General features: G+C 41.2%; 1 long non-coding RNA gene across 1 annotated transcript; it reads right to left on the bottom strand.

Annotated features, from left to right (window-relative positions):
* Window positions 1-8532: 8532 nt before the first annotated feature.
* LOC135186208 (uncharacterized) lies at window positions 8533-15542 on the bottom strand. Its single transcript, XR_010306766.1, has 3 exons — window positions 15453-15542; window positions 13326-13391; window positions 8533-9578 (listed from the first exon to the last, which is right to left on the bottom strand). It is a non-coding gene; the product is annotated as an uncharacterized LOC135186208 (long non-coding RNA).
* Between the last annotated feature and the right edge of the window lie 12 nt (window positions 15543-15554).

The following is a 15554-nucleotide window of genomic DNA, read 5'->3' as shown; positions in this document are numbered from 1 at the left end:
CAAGCCAAAGATATTTGGCTATGTTGCTATGCCAGAACATCTGTTCATCGACATTACTGGTATTCTGTAAATAACACTGCTAACTAACTGATACTGTGGAGTTAGCAAGTGGAGTGCTGTGCTACAGATGTGGAAAGTTCTCTGATCATCTGTTTTCAAAGTCTAATCTCGGCCAGAAACCCAAAACTCCACATTGAGGTGAATTCTCTGCATAGTTACACTGCTGCTAATTTGGCCCCTTTTGATTCTGATCATCTGGACATTCTATCATCATAGTATCATAGTATCATCAGGGTTGGAAGAGACCTCACAGATCATCAAGTCCAACCCTCTACCACAGAGCTCAAGGCTAGACCATGGCACCAAGTGCCACGTCCAACCTTGCCTTAAAGTGCCCCAGGGACGGCGACTCCACCACCTCCCCAGGCAGCCCATTCCAGTGTCCAATGACTCTCTCAGTGAAGAACTTTCTCCTCACCTCCAGCCTAAATCTCCCCTGGTGCAGCCTAAGGCTGTGTCCTCTCGTTCTGGTGCTGGCCACCTGAGAGAAGAGAGCAACCTCCTCCTGGCCACAACCACCCCTCAGGTAGTTGTAGACAACAATAAGGTCACCCCTGAGCCTCCTCTTCTCCAGGCTAAACAGTCCCAGCTCCCTCAGCCTCTCCTCATAGGGCTTGTGCTCAAGGCCTCTCACCAGCCTCGTCGCCCTTCTCTGGACACGCTCAAGCATCTCAACGTCCCTTTTAAACTGGGGAGCCCAGAACTGAACACAATACTCAAGGTGTGGTCTAACCAGTGCAGAGTACAGGGGCAGAATGACCTCCCTGCTCCTGCTGACCACACCATTCCTGATGCAGGCCAGGATGCCACTGGCTCTCTTGGCCACATGGGCACACTGCTGGCATCCTGAACAACTGACTTGCAGTATTTGTCAACTATTGTATTTAACTGTAATCACTGTTGGCAGCCAGTCAATGTTTGAGTGGCTGCTATGTTGTAAGATACATGTTAAAGGAGCAATTAATAAATTCTTTTACTCTCACATTCCAATAAGATCTTTGGTTTGGTTTTCCCATCTGAACATCCTGAAAAAGCAGTACCAGAGACTGTGAAGTCAAGTATTTTTTACCAGGCAGTCGGTAGCTGCCACTAAAGAACACGAAGCAGTGTCACTTCTAAGGTAAGTGACAGCACACTCAGCACACGTCCAGTTTTCTGCCAAGTAACTTCAGAAGACAGCACAGGATGTGTTAATCAATAAAATGGAAATAGAAAGGAATAGAAAGCATCTTTATCATGCATGACAGAGCGTAAGCTGAAACATTTTCCAAAAAAACTCAGATGACTTACGACAACTTTAATAAGCTCATTGATAGTGCCCTTCTCATCTGAGGATTTCAAAGCTCTTTGTAGATTAAATGCCTTTGAGGTCCATCCCATTTGGCAGAGAAGTTAAGTAGCTTTCCCCAGGTCACAAGCTATAGCAAATCAGTATCAGAAATAGCCAGGGGGAAGTTTTCAGAAGCAGAAATGGTTGTTAAGTGTCCAAGTGTCATTTGTGCATCTGAATATCTTCACCATTAATACTCATCACCTACTTCTGCCAGTGTTTTAAAGTGCTGTATAAATAATGTATTGCTCCTTGTAACATCCCTATAAAACAGGTAACTGATTTATCTCAACTGTATGAGTAGTGAAAATGAGGCACAGAGAAGTGAAGTATTTTGTCCAGACCATTCAGCAATCTATGAACTAACCCAGAATGAACAGACCATGAGGTCTGAAGTCTGTATTCAGTTTACATCATCATAAAGACCCTACTCTAATATTTCCTCCAAGCATATAGATGCCAAGTGACATCTACAAGCAGTGAACCAGAATCTTAAGTAAAAAACATGGTCAGATAATGCATCTGATTTCTAAAATATGTGCACACTGGTTTATGCAGATGGAAACATAAGTAAAGCTACACATTACTAGAGGTAAGAGACAGACAAGTTCATTCAAATGTATTTCATTGGAAAAAAAGCATCACAGAATGATTTTAGACTTCATTATCTATGGGAGTGAGACAGCGCTACTCACTAAAAGTTGGCAAATTCATAGAATCATAGAATCATAGAATCAACCAGGTTGGAAGAGACCTCCAAGATCATCCAGTCCAACCTAGCACCCAGCCCTAGCCAGTCAACTAGACCATGGCACTAAGTGCCTCATCCAGGCTTTGCTTGAACACCTCCAGGGACGGTGACTCCACCACCTCCCTGGGCAGCCCATTCCAATGCCAATCACTCTCTCTGTGAAGCGCTTCCTCTGAACATCCAGCCTAGAACATCCTCCCCTGGCAGAACTTGAGGCTGTGTCCCCTCATTCTGTTGCTGGGTTCTGGGCAGAAGAGATTGACCATGCATAAACGAACAGCATGTGCCTCTAGCTACCTTCTCTCACAGAAATTGTCTGTTTAAACTCTGACCCTAACAGAGCTTTCTTACCCACTGTGGTGTGTTAGGAGCTTCCCCCTCCCACTACTTAAATGTACCAGACTAGCTCAGGTGGCTTGGAAGTCAGATAAAGCTCTATTTGCAGCAAAGCAAAATTTACAGTCATATATACACCTTATATCTACAAGTATGTCCAATTCTTCATTGAGAACATAGAAATATGCAACCTGAACTTGTGACTGGAAGAAAAACCCAAAAGAAAAAAAAAGGCAATAGTTTCTCACCTCTGTCACATCAGGAGGCAATCACAATTTCACATGTTTGTGGGAATTTGAGGGTTTTGTTTGTGTTGAGGTTTTTGTTGTTGTTTTGTTTCGGTGGTGGAATTTTCTTTTTTTTGTTTGGCTTTTTTGAGGGGTTTTGGAGGGGGAAAGGGAAGGTGGAGACCTGGGAGTGAGGGATTAGAAATAAAGATTAAAAGTTAGTTATTTCTTATAGGGGCTTTTTGGTTTTCCTCTCCTGGAGCTAACACCATAGATTAAAGGTTTGTAGACTACCTAGACAGTACATGGAAATCTGCATGGGATTTTCATTGCAGGCAGCTCACATTCAGGGAAGGTTGTATACTCATTCAGGGCATTCATGTCACTGTAAGCCAGTGCCGCTTTGTCACAGAACAACTACATATAACCTCTTTGGAAGGGGCTGCCAGTGATAGTTCAGCAAGAAATCCATATCTGGGGAGTTCTGCTACCTTCTAGGGATAACAACAGTGCATTATTACCTCCTCTTTGGGCATTCAAACTGAGAAGAAAAGTTTCTAATTTATATTATTGCAATAGCACTTACAGGACGCCCAGTGCTTTACAAATCTCTAAGGTGCCATCCTTGCTTTGAAGAACTCACAGAATGAAATACAGATATAAGCAGAGTGAAAGCATATCACATGTACAAAGAATGAAGGACAATGGCTGGTCTCAGATGTCCTTAGCACAAGCACAAACTATCTCTGCACTTACATTGCTAAGCAACTGCTATCATTTGGGCAAAGAAATAAAAACAGAAGTAAAAAACAGCCAAGATGGTAACAAAGAACCTTTGGGGAAATGTTTCAGATTTTAAAGAAATGATGACCACAGTAGCCTGTAAAGATCCATGTCAAAGAGAAAAAACAGTAGTGGTTCTACTGAGTCCGAGCAGGACTAGCAGCACCAGCCTGACAGAGTCTAGAAGCACTTATGACACGAGTCTTTATTCTGAGGAACCTAGGCTCAAGTACAAAGACACAACCCAGTATTAACCCAAGATGAGCAATTCAGACACCTGTATGATCAAACAGAAATGCTATTATTGCTTAGAGCAAGTCCTTTGAAGAAAATTATATTGATATCTGCTGAAGTAGGATGTCAAGACAGAAGATGAAGCAAAAGAGAAACTTCTCTGGTGTCTAGGAGTACAGCAGAAAGACAGGCTGGGCTCATAAATCAGCTGAAGAACAGAACAGCTAATTTGAAAAATACTTGCCAAAAATACACAAAACAAAATGAAAAAATTATAAAGAGAGGGAAGCTTGAGGTGAATGAAGAGAAAGTAAAACAGTGGATCAACTACAGAAACACATGCATTGTCTGCTCTAAAGAATAAGCTAGGCAGAAGGACAAGGAGGGATCAGACACGGAGAGCAGTGCAAGAAGAAAGCTGAGAGTGTTGACCTGTGGCAAAAGAGCAGAGTTCTGAGAGTGACAGTGGCTTTCTTGGGTGCAGGAACATTGTAAACAAGACTTCAAAAGCTTATATAGTTAACAAAAAATATAGATCAAAATCTAGTTTATACCACTTTGTACAGTTCTGAGAGCTAGGATCAGTAACTTGGGCCTTCCCAAGCAAAATGAGATATCTGACTGAATTTTGGTAGGACTGATGGGGAAAATAAAACATGGAATATAAGTACAACCAGAATGCCACAGCCCACTCATCCCTAAGAAAAAAAAGAGCATACAGCATCTGAAAACCTACTGGTCTACAATCTTAAAAGCTCTGTTTCATTGTGTCATGAAGGCAGTTGCTTGGCAAGATCCTAAATAATGAAACACAGAGAGCAGTTCAGTACAAGGTAACATCTCTTTACTTAATGATACCATAAGCAGGAGTGGTGAACTTCCAGACATGCAAGACCCTCATCAGGTTTGCATGGGCATGTTTGAAAGAAAAGACAGTAAGGGAGAAACACAAGAAAATGAAGAGAGGAGTAATTGTAACAAGATCTAGCCCTTGTAGATGTGAAAAAAAAAAACCCTACAAACGTTATTAGCTGGCTGGCCTTATCACACATTAAGCTTGCTTCATGAACAGAGAAGAACTGGAGCCTGTATCAGGGACCAGTATAGTCTCCCTGTAATCTAAGAGGAAGAAGTAAGGGATATGCTGAGGCACTTGGATCCTCACAAGTCCATGGGACCAGATGGAATCCATCCTAGGGTGCTGAGAGAGCTGGCAGATGAGCTGGCCAAGCCACTCTCCACTATTTATCAGCAGTCCTGGCTCACTGGAGAGGTTCCCAAAGACTGGAAGCTGGCCAATGTGATGCCCATCCACAAGAAGGGCCAGAAGGAAGAACCAAAAAACTACAGACCTGTCAGCCTGACCTCAGTGCCAGGCAAGGTCATGGAACAGGTCGTCTTGAGTGCCATCACAAAGCACCTACAGGATGGCCAAGGGATCATGCTGAGCCAGCATGGGTTTAGGAAGGGCAGGTCCTGTCTCACTAACCTGATCTCCTTTTATGATCAGGTTACCTGCCTGGTGAATGGGGGGAAGGCTGTGGATGTAGTCTACCTGGACTTCAGCAAAGCCTTTGACACCATCTGCCATAACAAGCTCCTGGCAAAACTGGCAGCTTGTGGCTTGGACAGATTCACTCTGAGCTGGGTCAAGAACTGGCTGGAAGGCCGGGCCCAGAGAGTGGTGGTGAATGGTGCCACATCCAGTTGGCAGCTGTCACTAGTGGTGTTCCCCAAGGATCAGTGCTGGGCCCAGTCCTGTTCAATATCTTTATTGATGATCTGGACGAGGGGATTGAGTCCAGCATCAATAAGTTTGCAGATGACAAGAAGTTAGGAGCAGGTGTTGATCTGCTGAAGGGTAGGAGGCCCTGCAGAGGGATCCTGACAGGCTGGCTGGATAGGCAGAGGCCAATGGGATGAGATTTAACAAGGCCAAGTGCAGGGTTCTGCACTTTGGCCACAACAACCCCAAGCAGCGCTACAGACTGGGGACAGAGTGGCTGGAGAGCAGCCAGGAAGAAAGGGAACTGGGGGTACTGGTAGATAGTAGCTGAACATGAGCCAGCAGTGAGCCCAAGTGGCCAAGACAGCCAACGGTATCCTGGCCTGCATCAGGAACAGTGTGGCCAGTAAGACAAGGAAGGTTATTCTTCCCCTGTACTCAGCACTGGTCAGACCACACCTTGAGTACTGTGTCCAGTTCTGGGCCACTCAATTCAAGACAGATGTTGAGATACTGGAACATGTCCAGAGAAGGGCAACAAAGCTGGTGAAAGGCCTGGAACACAAACCCTATGAGGAGACGCTGAGGGAGCTGGGGTTGTTTAGCCTGGAGAAGAGGAGGCTCAGGGGTGACCTCACTGCTGTCTACAACTACCTGAAGGGAGGTTGTAGCCAGGTGGGGTTGGTCTCTTCTCCCAGGCAACCAGCAACAGAACAAGGGGGAGGTATAAGATGGATATTAGGAAGAAGTTCTTCACAAAGAGAGTGATTTGCCATTGGAATGGGCTGCCCAGGAAGGTGGTGGAGTCACCGTCCCTGGAGGTGTTCAAGAAAAGCCTGCATGAGGCACTTAGTGCCATGGTCTAGTTGATTGGCTAGGGCTGGGTGATAGGTTGGACTGGATGATCTTGGAGGTCTCTTCCATCCTGGATGATTCTATGATTCTGATCAGTGAAGAGCAGAGCAATTCTCACACCAGAAAGAGATGACTGGACTTGGGTGGAGAAAGAAAGAACAGCAGAGAAGTAAGCTCATTGTTGGAGCTGCTATCAGCAACTGATAGAAAATCAACCCATTTTTTGCTTTTCCAAAAAAGAATTCAGTGCATACACTTGCAGAGGGTAGTTTATGCCATATGTCCTACTTCAACTGTTTCCTTTCCTCTCAGTGATAAGAGACTATCAAAAGGTGAACATATTTCCCTTGCCATATAGCAGAACTTAAAGCAGAACTCCCCATCACAGGCTCCAAAGGTTATCTTTCCACCTCATTATCACTATTGTTTGCAAAATTCTCCTATGTCTTCTTTTTATCCAGCTCCATGATTCGCTCTTGATTCACCTAAAAATCAGATCTTAAAAACTGCCTTTCATCCCCAGCAAAATATGGCTCAACTGCAAAGCTGTTTGAAGCTGCAGAATACAAAGACCCTGAGACACACAGTGATGGTGCCCTCCGTACAGCAGCAGGCCTTGCCAACAGCAGCAGAATTTTCAGCTTGCTATTTTAACATGTTCACAGCTCTGCAGGTAGACTAATGACAGTAAGAAAAAAATCAATGGATTAATCATAGGAAGGTCTCCTACCTCTCTCTTGCTATATCATACCATCTTCTTAGCTCCTCAGTATAAACACAGCACCAATTAGCTACTTTCATCCCTGACTGGATTCACTAATTTCAAACACAGGGTAAAAATGATTATGCAGAGATACATTAAAAATCAGGTAATCAGCAGGTATAGTGTCACAGATTAATTTAACAGAATCCATCAATAGCAATGCTATTTCAGATAGAGCAGACATAGCTTTCTGGTAGTTTTTGCCCTAACAAATGAGCAGTTTAGGAGAACTAAATCAAGTAGGACAGACTCAGACTTCATCTAGATTCTGCTAGGGGAACCTTAAGGAATGTAATAGTTTCACAGCAGTGTTTGGGTAATGCTGCTCCACAAACACAGTGCAACTCCTCTCTTCATCTTTGATATTTCAAACCTTTCTGTCAGAGAATCTCTATCCAATAAAATAAAATAGCCTATTTAGATAGTGTTCATTCCCAATCAAGTAAAAAGTATGCATAAGGCTTAAATATACACTCTGGTGTACTGCACTGAAAGCTGCATGGTGAATTTAGGCATATATCCAAGGTGGACTGAGAACTACCTGCCCTTAAAACATTAGTTAATCGTTTAGGAGGATAAAAAGCAGGTTTAGGACTTCATCCATGAAGCTAGAAACAGCTTAAGAAGAAACAAATTATGTGGGTTGAGTGCACGATCAGCAAGTTTGCAGATGACAGCAAGCTGAGTGGTGCTGTCAATAAGCTAGAGGAATGGGATGTCATCCAGAAGGACCTTGATAAGCTGCAGAATTGGGAACAGGTGATCCTTATGAGGTTCAACAAGACCAACTGCAGGGTCCTGAACCTGGATCAGAACTATCAGAAAGCAACCTGGGGAAAAGGACTTGGCATGGAGTTTTAAAGAACCAGTGAGGTCCATCATCTTAATTGTCTTTGAGGCTAGAGAGGTGTGAGTACTTCTAGGCAGCATTTCTCATCTGATGGCTTGTGAGTCCCACACTGGGGTAAGGAAACGGCATAAGGTTCTGAAAAATGATACCATGTATGAAAAGATGCCCCTCTGTTTCTGGCAACTTTTGTGTCACAAAAGAAACATGCTATTAGAATGTTTGACCTGTATACAGGTAGTCAACCTGAAAGCTGTGCAAACCAGGCCTAAACTGTACAATGCATATGCTTTTTAGATTAAGTTTCCTTTTAAGTGAGCAAAAAGCTGGTAGCCATTTTTGGCTGCATTTTTGGCAGCTTTGCATGACTTACAGCTTGTGGTCTGGGCTGAGCTCTCCAGAAGAGACAGACTGAAGACAGAGTCATGGTTTGTGATTCATTTCATTTCATGATATCCTTTTGGCCACATAAAAATTTTCCTGATGCATGTTGTGCTTCAGTGTTTGTGAATTCTACAGCAAGAAGCATACCTAGTGCCCATATTAAGCATAGCATCTAAGTGGCTCACAAGCAATGGTTGAACAATTACTTTTGAGTCAGAAGTAGTTATGGTATGGAAGAGAAAGAATGTAATTTGCAGCAAAGGTTTCAGTGCAATCCTGAGAATATTAAGTAGAAGTTTTATTTGGCACTTTCAGAGGTCTCCCAAAGAAGACTAATGTTCACGATTCAGCAAGGTTGTTGATCACCAGAGAGAAGAGCCAGTAGAATAATTAAAGGACAGAGGGGAAAATGTATTAAAGAGGAAGAGTTCCAGGATCTACTTCATCTATTAAATTTAGGGTGAAAAGGTGGTAGTAGTAGTAATTACATGAGAAATATAATTTATAGATTCTCATAATACATGACAAATAAAATATTCCTACAGGGGGCTTTCTGAAATCTATCAGATAAAAATAAAGCAAATTCTCATGTTTGAAACTCACAAACTGAGAATCAGGGGATTACATTTTTTTTAAACAATTGGACCTCCATTTGCCAGGGAAGCCATGGATTATGCTTGCCTGGACACATCTTCAATCAAGAATACATATAGGTTCATAAAATATGAATTCCTGGAATGAGTTTTGCTTTTGCCTCTCAACTTTGTACCCCTGCTTTTTCCACTTAAATATTACAGGTTAGTTACAATGGTTTTGGATGTAGACTAATGGCCTTTAATGCATGTTTGTTTTTCTCTTAGGACCTACCAGGATTTTAGAAGTCTTTTTATAGAAACAAATAGCTAAAACATTCCCTTTTCCTCCTTGGGAGGCAAAACACAATTATCTGTATTCACTGAAGACTATGCTTGTTTGACGATTTTAATTTAAAGTGGGTTAAACTTTTGCATATTGTTTACAAATTAGGTTCTATAAAACATCCTGACTACATGGAAATGACAGTGATTGACGTGAAGTAACACACACACAATTAATACTGACTGAATTGGTAATTACAGGATTGACATCTCATTTGCAATGAGATGCTGCAGGTCTCCTGCAAAAAGAACTGGCAGTGTTGTCATGTAATTCTTCCATTTCCCTCAGCTTGTAGTTGATGCCCTGTAGTTACAGTTAGACTAAAGATTCATTCTCATCTTGTAAAAATCTTCTCAAGAAAAGCCTGAGGATGAAAAGCAAAATGGTCACCACTCCCCAAGAGTTATATCTCCTGAGACTTTCTCCCACCAAAGGAGATAAACTGTGCCACACTGCCATTGCTTACTTTATGAGTTAATTACCCTTTCTGCTTTATTTCTCTGGCATGCAGGAAAAAAAAGTTAATAGTGATGTTACAGAGGTAAGTTGCACAGGAATCTGGCTTCAAAGGAAAGTGCATTTGAAATGGTACATTTTATTACGGAAACTATCAAATCTAGAAAATGTAAAACACTACATTTTGTAAGCTCTGTTGTGGAGTGGCCCTCAAAACAGCAGTTACATAAACCAAATGCTTCACAGGAATGAACTGGCCAGGTGCAGTCACAGAGATTTAGCACAGATGAGCATATTCTGATTGAGATAATTCTGTCACCTTACCTAGCCACAACTATACAAGGAACAGTGAGGCTGCTCAGTGATCCAGAGCAGGATTATTTGTTACAAGGTGAAAGGTCTGAAAGACTTGGATTGCAACTAGATGATCTTTAAGGTTCCTTCCAATGCAAATGAGATTTGCATTCTGTGGTCTGGCACGTGATTGTTAGTGCTGTGGGTAGAGAAGGGGAACAGCAAAAAATCACAAAGACAGAATTACAGCACTAATGCTGACAATGGAACCAAAGCTGTAGGGCTAAAATAAAAGTGACTGTATAGGATGTTACCAACACTACAGTGCTGCCACTATTTCTTGACTGACTTTATAATGAAACCAATGGGATGTATCCCCAGCAGTCATGCAGGTTTTGCCTCAGGCCTTCTCAGAAACAGAGGCTCTATGTGTAAGGAAAGAGTCTTTTGGCTTAGGTGATTTCAGAGGTACATGCACACTTTTTTATAAGATTCCATACTTCATACATTAACGTAATTAATTTACAAGAGTGACCTGTACTCCCTGTGGCTTACAGAGAGGATCAAAAAGGAGCTCAATCAAACTGAGCAGAGGCCAGAAGTGTCTAGGAGTCTCAAATATGAGGAGACTCAAGTGGAAGCACAGAGGAGGCTGAGTTATGCATGGATATCCTAAGACAGAAACATTTCTTTACCTGCAGCAATAACACAGTGTGCAGAGAAGACCCTCAAGCATTTTGCACATCTGCCCTGCCTACAAGGAAGAAGCTTCAAGCATGGTTTTTATTCTCAAGACTTGCAAAATGAAAATAACTATTTTTTCAAGAAATTGAAAAGCCAGCAGCATTATTATTTTCATGTCTTATCTGACATAGTTTCAATGAGTGATGAGAGCATACACTATGCAGTGAGGCAGACCTAAAGATACGAGTCCAGCCACTACTCCAGCACTGACAAGTCCAGTAAACTATGCCCCTAAGTGCCAAGTCTTTTATATTCCTCCAGGGATGGTGACTCAACCACTTCCCTGAGCAGCCTGTTCCAATGCTTAACAACACTTTTGATGAAGAAATTTTTCCTTATACCCAACCTAAACCTCCTCTGGCACAACCTGAACCTGTTTGTTCATGTTAATTGGAGAAAGAAACCGACCCCCACCTTGCTACAGCTTCCCTTCAGGTAGTTCTAGAAAGCAGCCTCCTTTTTTCCCTCCAGGTAGTTCTAGAAAGCAGTCTCCTTTTTTCCCTCCAGGTAGTTCTAGAAAGCAGCCTCCCTTTCTCCAGTTTAAGCCATCCCAGTTCCTTCAGCTGCCCCTCATAGGACTTGCTCTCTAGACCCTTTGTGAGCTTCATTGCTATTCCTTGGATGCACTGCAGATGTTGTAAGTAAATTATTCAAAGAGTGGGTGACGTGGTAACAGCTTATCCCCTCGATTATGTTATTTGCTTATGAAATCAATCCAACATGGAACTGTGTTTCATACATGGTGTCAGCTTCCCATGTCATGTAGCCTTCCACCTTTCAGACTGAGTGATAACAGGAAGGGAAAAGAAAAACCTTGCCTTCTCAGAAGCTATTTCATTACTCTTTCTGATAGAATCTTAGTAACTCAAAAATCTTTTGAGACAGAAAATTAATTTTAAATATTTTTAACAACATAAGTTTTGAAATCAGAAGAGTGTCTAACAATTGTTACCCTTTACTGATCTTTCTAATAAGACATGATATGACAGGAGTTCCAAGTGCTTTTAGCTTAGCAAATGGACCTCTAATTCCTTCTTCAAAAGTACCTTGTTTGTTCATTGTGACAGCTAGAATGTGAAAATATTCAGTAGGACACATAATTTTTAAAAAGCCTCACTTTCCCTAATAGCAAGGATCCTCCAGAGCAATGTGCCCCATATACATCAGTTCTTTTACTGCCATTACTAATAGCATATGGACAAAATACCATGGTGTGAATTTTCTAGATTAAAATATGCTTACTCAGCTGACACAGACAAGGGCTTTGCTAACAGTAATGGAAGAAATACAACACACAGAGACGTAGAAGTTTCAGAGTAATTTTATGCTTACTCAGCTTTCTGTAAAATCTTTCCCCAGATGAGTCCAGTGCAATATGGCTTTAATATCAGAGGCAAGAGAATAAGGTACTTATGTTTGCTGACTGAATTCATGGATATTTTTAACATGATAGACTGACATGTTCTAGCCAAGCAAGGAATAGAAGCTGTTTTCCATATATTAGTGTTGCTGAAGTCACAAAAGCCATATAGGCCTGTCAAGGAAATCACCACTTTTCTTGTTCATACTTTCACAACAGCATCATGTCACTGTTTTAATCCCTGTAGGAGGATACATATTTTATGGCAGATTAGCTAACCTAATAAGTTACTAGAAAACTGGGTCTGTGGTTGGCAGTCTTCATGCTAAGCACAGTATGGGTTTACGATAATCAAAATGCCACTGGGTTAGGCTCACTGCACATTAGTTACTGTAAAGCTAGCAGTGACGGGTGAAGGTGGAAGGATGATGTTTAAGGAGTAGAACTCCTGCTTGACCTGAAAACAAACTTACCTCCATGCTGTAGAAGTGAAATGCTTTTCTGCTAGGGCAAACAAATATGGAATGATGTTTTCCTGATAGAGATGATTATTATGGTGATCAAAGGAACATCCTAACAGTAAATAGCAAAACCCAAAAAGCTTCACATGGAAAAATATAGATGATTTGCAAACACAAATGTGAGGTTCTTCATGTTACTTTTGCAAAGTACCTGTCTGTATTACATGTATGCATTAGATTATTAATGTATGCATTACACACAGTCTCTAAGGGCTTGATATTCCTAAGAGACAAGTGAAAACGCCTATAGTTTGAACTGAAATCATTAAGCAAACTTGATGAAGCTGAATTTGAGTCTGTGTTTGGAAGATGAGATAGAACAGTGAAGCAAGAGAGCTAATAGTTTTCTCTGTTCCTTTTGGAGAAGGCAATAGCCTATTTTCTGCTCCATAGCTCATATTTGAGAAGAGCAGAAGATACAAGTAGTTTTCACCTAAGGCTGTGCTTGTGAGTATGCGTTTGTGTGCAGGTACAGACAGAAAACTCACAAATTTGTTCAGTCTAGTTAAGAAAGCTGTGCCACTGCTGTCAGTCAAGAGTAGTGGTAGTAATGAGCTTGTTTCAAAATGAGGTTGGTGACTCCAGAAAACTTGATATTTTTTTTTGTATGCTAAGACTTGTAAGGATGCAGTAAATTGAATTTATATACACAACTTTTATGTACCAGTGAGTAAAGGTGGTATCCCAACAAAATATAAACTGCAGTCTTAAGAAATAAATAATAATTCAACTCTACCTTTAATCCTGACTCACTTGTTGGGGAAGCTGGCATTCCAAGTCATTCAGTTCAAACAAAGATATGCTGCAATTAAAGGAGTTCAGAACTTTCAGTGCTACCCTGTCTGTGCATTGTCTCCTAAACATTTATATACAAATGAAAAATGAACACACTGGTGAACAAATCTATTCCTGAACAGAAATTATTTCTATATACTGTGTAGAGTAGAAGACACAGAACACTTGTTCAAACAGTATTAAAATATGTATTCATCTAGCTGAGAGTTTTAGGGATGCATCTTTTGATAGCTATTTCAGTATTTTATCATCTTACCACTGGCTGGTTTGATTTGCCTAACAGGTTTATTCTTCATCTGGATGTCTTTAACGGGTTTTCACTGTATAGCTTTGATCTGGAGTAACTGGGACAGAGGAGAGTTTTTAGCAGTTCTTTTTTTACATTGTTAATGGCATTTCTTTACAGATATTACATTCATGGATATATTAAAGCACTACTTTTATTAGGTCTGGTACATAACAGACCTGGAAGTGCAAGTACTCAATCTCTATAAATTATGTAGATGCAAAGACCAACATTTCTTTTGGTTTCCTGAGAATGACTGCTTTGGATAGGCATGGCAAATAAGCCAGTGCAGCTTACAGGAAAATGTACTTAGCTACGTGCCATGAGTGGGTAAGTATATCCATACCTACAGTACTTCAGGTCTGTGCTTGATTCCCATTGTTCTCAATGATCCAGAAATACATTACTGTGTTTTGCTGAACTGGGCCCAGCGTCACTGAAGCACTTTGGCTCCAGATTTCTGCGTGGGTTATAACTTAGTCTTGAGCTCAAAAAGGAGTAGGAGCATAACTATTTTGTTGACTCTAAACTATAATGCACTTGATTACGAAAGCATTTTTGGGAGCTTTTCTTAGTAAAGCTTAAGTTGAAAAGAACACAATATATTGCCAGTAAAATGGAAGTACATCTTTAAGAATCAAGTACCATTTCTTGTTTATAAATGTAGGACTGAGAACATTTCAAAGTTTAAAAACTAATTCTAAGGCCAGAAAAGAAGTATTTCTACTTTCTGTTTCCTAAAATGATAGTCTGAATATAGAACAAAATTGCTGGGGGAGCAGAAACACTGCACATAAAAGCAAGTACCCTTGCAACCCTGTAAATGGGAGAAACAGCTAGAGCATACTTCCTCTAAAAAGTCCCAGTTTGATGCTTAGCTAGCCCATTGAAGTTTTTGTTTTGGTTTGGTTGGTTGGCTGGTTGTTTTCCAAATAGTAATGATTAAAATAATAACTAGAAAGGACTGAAAAGTAGAATCTTCCCTGAAGAAAATGCTATTTGAACATTTTTTCAGCCTGAACTAAGAAAAAAGTCCATCTATCAAAACTTGTTGTTAAATGAAAGGCACAGAAAAATCTCAGAGTGACAGTATAAGAATAAAACCCTCTAAACCGAAGTGTTTTAATCTTTAAGTTGTTGTTTGCATAGCACTGAATGGGAACTTGTTTTGAGCATTAAATCTCATTGCCTCAAGAGTTTATCCTTGCCTTGTAGATTAGCGAAACAGAGCCAGGTGAGGAGTGAGCACACCCTCAGAGCAGCTGGCAGGTGTGAGCGGTTACCAGAAACATGGTGCTGCACTGCAGGGGACAGGCTCGACATGGCTATCAGCTGGCTTAGGAGAGCAGGTATTCCATGTTAGTCAGTGGTGAAATTAAATAGTTCTGGGGGTCAGGAAATATTTTGGCCAATCCATGGCCAATGTATGGCTGAAAGCCCTCAGGCAGGCAAGCGACACAGCTTTGAATCCCAGCCTCCACGTCTGCAAAACTGAACTCTCAACAAAGCAAAACCAGTAGAACCAAACAAACTTTGCTCCATAGCTATTTTCTACGAAGGCATTACTAGAGATTTAAACGTTAATACAGACTGAAAATAAGACTTCCCAGTTGTTATTCTGAATAAAAACCTGCAGTTCATAAGGCAATTCCTACCACAAAACAAAACTAGTGACAACTGCGTGAGCTTTTACCACAGATCACTGGCACCACCATCACTGGTTTCAGAAGAAGTATTTTATAAGCAGCACGTTTAGAAGTAAGATAACCAAGTCACACTTACCTTTGTCACAGTCTGCTGAAGTGTAGACAAATCGATGAGGCCTTCCACTGCAGCTGCGTAGGGGATGCGGTATCCAAACCTCCACTGAGGGAGCTGCTGCCA

The sequence above is a fragment of the Pogoniulus pusillus genome, chromosome 24 (assembly GCF_015220805.1).
Source record: "Pogoniulus pusillus isolate bPogPus1 chromosome 24, bPogPus1.pri, whole genome shotgun sequence".
In the NCBI taxonomy this organism is placed as follows: Eukaryota; Metazoa; Chordata; class Aves; order Piciformes; family Lybiidae; genus Pogoniulus; species Pogoniulus pusillus.
Note: the sequence above shows the minus strand (reverse complement) of the source record. Positions and strands in the feature narration are given on the sequence as shown.